General features: G+C 47.5%; 1 protein-coding gene across 1 annotated transcript in view; it reads right to left on the bottom strand.

Moving 5' to 3' along the window:
• The window catches only part of LOC123158583 (uncharacterized), a 13,131-nt gene that overhangs the window by 1,672 nt on the left and 6,956 nt on the right, over positions 1-4,503 (bottom strand). The gene's annotated exons all lie outside the window — the stretch shown is intronic.

Raw genomic sequence — 4,503 nt, 5'->3', positions numbered from 1 at the left:
TTTTAATTTTGAAGGAGTTTCACATATTCTACGGTACTACATACATGCATATGAATGTACAATTTCAAACAAATTTGAAATTAGAACCAAAAAGAATTCAAGAGGAATATACAATATATATTCAATATCATCGGATGACCATATACAATTTTGAACAAGTTTCCATACATAATTTAATGCATATAAAGTTCTACGTCCTCGTAATGGTGTTCTCCTTTAGGATGGAGGACTTCCCTCCTGAACCATCCAGCTAGTTCCTCTTGAAGTGGTCGGAAGCGAGCTTCTGGACTAAGCATCATCCGGAGGTTATTCCTATGAGCATTGGTATCACTCGGAACCCGCCGCTCAGAGGTGTATCTCCGGATCATCTCACAGACATAGTATGCACATAGATTGGTCCCCGCTGGCTGAATATCCTCACCATTCTTAGCCTTTGACCTTTTGAATTCTAGCTCTTTTTTGAATTCACCGACCTTTGTATCTACGAACCGTCTCCAAACCCTACGAGGCAAAGAAAATTAAATGAACAAGAGAGTTATTAGTTACTTCATATTAGGAAATGAACGAAATAGGCCGATCGATATAGAGCGCAAATGAATGAAAATAATTACTTCTGCAGCATTCTTCTCATGCCGCCTCAAAGCTTTGGATCCTTATTCAGAGAGTCGTGGACGAGACATTCTGAGGTGTCAACTTTAATTACTAGCAGAATCCAGTGGAACCTGCGGACACGATACATGCACAGTACGTCATGCATAACTCATCGATTAGCCGGCCACATACCATGCATGGAGTAAACAAAAAAATGTGCTCAAGACAGAAACACTCACCCAAAATGGTAAGGAAATAGAATATCACTTTTGAGTTCCTGCTTTGTAAGAAACTGCCACAGGTCTGCCTCCATGTCGGCGGGGTGATGCTCCAACACATATCCATTAACGATATGTGGGTCAATGAACCCAACATCATGGATGTTCCTTACTCTGCATTCCTTAATCTTCATTCTGCATGTATAATAGCGGACACAACAATATAGTTAGGACATATATATAGTGCAGGCAATATGAACGAGATGGGGTAGAAATAAATCACTTACAGAACGTAGCAACTGATGATAGATTTGTCGAGCTCGCGCAGATTGAAAAGCTGGAACAATTCACTCGGATGAATTTGTACATAGTAATGTTTGAAGTGATGCTCATATCTAACTTCCGCATAAATATATTTTTTGGCGTTTTTATTTTTTATGTAACCCTTGTACCATTTCAGCAGACCTTTCATTTGTGGAGGTAGATCCTCTTCCTGCGCAGGCTCGACGAGAGGCCCATTCTTCACATATGTAATTACTACCTCCTTCACTGGCGCCTCATCAAGGCCTAACAGTTCACGAAGAGTAATACCTAAGTTGGCCGCTTGTTCTCTGGCACTCGTTACAGTCAATCCATGTGCTGCCGCAGCTGCTATGATATCGGGGTCATCCGGACCGGCGGCTTTCACTATAAGCGGGGCAATCGATTGTTTACTTTGTTCCCCGAACTGGGCAACTCGTTTCCCACTTTTTTTACTTTCTAATTCTGTTTTCTCGGCCTCCTCCAAGGCTTTGTTCTCCTGGTTCTCCGCCCGCTCTTTCTTCTCCTTCAACATGAGTGCCTGCCTACGAAGTTCACGTGCATAGTCGTCAGGCAGATTCTTCGTGGCTTGGGACGGTGTGCTCAAAAATGACTTAGCCCACTTCTTTTGCTCATCAGAAAATACTGGCTTGGGCTCGGGCTCTCTTTTCTTCTTGCAGTCCGCCTTCCATTTCTCATGATCAGCAGCCGCGGCCGCGGCAGTTTCCTCGGCACTACGTTCCCAAGGCCTTGTGGGGAGAGGCTTCAGTGATGGCTCCGGTACCTTTGTGGTCTTAGGTACATAAGGGTCCAGGTTAATAATCCAGGACTGCTTCTGCTTCTTTGCCGGAGGTGGATTGGGGGGCGGCGTCTGATCACCCGCCGGACGAGGACTGGGGGCGGCGTCTGATCACCCGCCGGACGTTGTGGACTGGGGGGCGTCGGCTGACGTGACGGAGGTGTAGGTGAACCGCCACCACCACCACCACCACCACCGCCACCGCCACCACCACCACCGTAGGGGGGTGGACTTGTTGTCCTTGGCGCCTCGCCTGGAAACTTGATAAACTTCTTTTGCCATAGAATGAAATGGCGCTTGACATCTCCAAGTCTTTTCTCCCCTTCAGGTGTAGCAATGTCAATCTCCAGGTCCTCAAACCCTTCGACTATGTCCTCCACCGTGACACGAGCATAGCCATCTTGAATGGGGTTGTTGTGGTGGAGTGCTCCAGGTAAACATGGTAAAGCACTGCCGATGGCTACCTTCATGGACATGTTCCCGATAGGATAATACAGATGACATTCTTTCATCTCCTTTATATCGTCCACGGGGTAGCGAGGAGGCTCCGGTGCAGTAATTTCGACCACCAGAGGCTCCGGTGCAGTAATTTCGACCACCAGAGGCTCCGGTGCAGTAATTTCGATTGTCGGTGCATCTGCACCAGCCGATGGGGCCTCCGTGGAAGCCACACTGCTTCTCCGCTGCTGGCTTCTGAGATCCGCTGGATGATCTTCATGCTGCGCCCGAGCTGCATCTCTTTCGGCTACTAGTACACTCACGATTTTCTTCATCACATCCATTTCCGATGCCAACCGCGCCACAACATCTGCTTCCCGATCCATCTTTCTCTTCCGGCTTCTGTAACCGTACGGGTCATCGTTCTGGGGGAACCCTATTTTCCACGGAATGTGCCCCATGCCTCGTACACGTCCTCCGTGTTCAGGATTCCCGAGGGCTTTTGTCAGCGCGTCGTTCTCTCTGTTGAACTTGATCTTCCCCTCTTGAGCATCCCTCATTGCGTCAATAAGGGCTTGGGTGGGTTTAATTATTTTGCCCCGGTAAACACACTCCCCTGTCTCTGGGTTCAGCGTTCCCCCATGCCCGTACCACCAGCTTTTGGCCCTTGGGTCCCATCCCTCCATACCTGGACGGATTCCTCGCGCCCTCAGCTCGTTCTCCATCTTCTCCCACCTAGGCTCCCAAAGGCGATACCCTCCTGGCCCCATAATATGATTGTACTCCTTCTTAGCCGCATTTTCTTTATTTTTTTTCGATATTTGAATGAACTGCTCCGATTTCTTTTGCTTCACAAATTCTGGGCAATCATGTTTCAGTTTCTCATATTGTCCTTTGAAATCCGGAGTCTTGTTCTGCTTGACCAAGTCATGGGCTAGATTTTGCTTGAATTTCCGGAATGCGTCGGCCATCTTATGAAGAGCGAACTGTTTGACTAGCCTCCTCCTCTCCTTGTTTTCCTCAATCTTGTTACCCTCCTCATCGAATTTGTTGTATTCCGGAGGTAGAACGAAATGTTCCATAAGCTTCTTGAAGCAATCTTTTTTTGTTCTCTTATCGACAAAAGTGAAACCAGCAATTCGTGCCTTCTTTGGCTTATTCCACTCCTGGACGGTGATCGAGACGTTGTCTCTAACAATGGCTCCGCATTGGTTGACAAACTTGGTGGCGTTCTTGCGAGGCTCCAGCGGCCTGCCGGTTGCACTGTCGACAACCTCGATGGTGCATGTTTCTCCTTGTTTCATCGTCTTGGTTGCCCCACGCTTTGACGACGTACTCGATTGTTTCGACGATCCGGTCGAGGGCTAAAATAAGAAAGAGAGTCGCGCGCGTTAGTACACACATATTTATTCAAATCAGTTAGTTTGTATCACCAGAGGCTCAATGTATATATATACCTCGGCGCTGGAGGTGGTTGCTACTTCCATTTGAAGATCGTCGTTTATCGACGTTTGTTCGGCATCATCTTGCTGACGGCGCCCTTCATCTTCACCGTCAAGGTTCAGATAAGAAGAGATATCATCTTCTTCTTGTCCGGTCGGCACATATAGAATATCGCCGTTTATGATGCTGAACATATGTGCTTCACCGTCCGGATCATAGTTGTCCATAATCGGGTCAGCTCTATCGTCCGCCATTATGTCAGTCCTGAAAACATGTAGTAAAAACAAATTAATTAAGTGAAGAAGGGGGGCGGTGGCGGTGGCGGTGGCGAAAGGGCGGTGGCAAAAGGAGGGGGCGAGGAAGGGGTGGGAGAGGGTGTCGCGGTAGAGCGCGAGACGGGGCGGCAGACGACGGCGTCACGGAGAGGGAGGCGAGGACAACACACATGTATAACCCTCGCCGCCCCCTCTCGATCTCTAAAAATAACACCGCGCGCATCGCCGCCCCCCTCGCCGCCCCCTCTCCGTATATACGTTTTTTTTGTTAATTATCAAATTTTACGGTTTTTTGTTAATTATCAAGTTTTAAGTTATTTTACCGGTTTTGTTAAACTAATTAACTAGTTAAAATTAAAAAGAACAAAAAAAAGAAAAAAAAGAAAAAATTCTCTCTCTCTCTCCACGATCTCGCTCTCTGTAGAGAGTCGCGCGCGTG

The sequence above is a fragment of the Triticum aestivum genome, chromosome 7B, assembly GCF_018294505.1.
Source record: "Triticum aestivum cultivar Chinese Spring chromosome 7B, IWGSC CS RefSeq v2.1, whole genome shotgun sequence".
Classification (NCBI taxonomy): Eukaryota; Viridiplantae; Streptophyta; class Magnoliopsida; order Poales; family Poaceae; genus Triticum; species Triticum aestivum.
The sequence above is the reverse complement of the archived record's forward strand: the minus strand, read 5'-3'. Positions and strand labels throughout refer to the sequence as shown.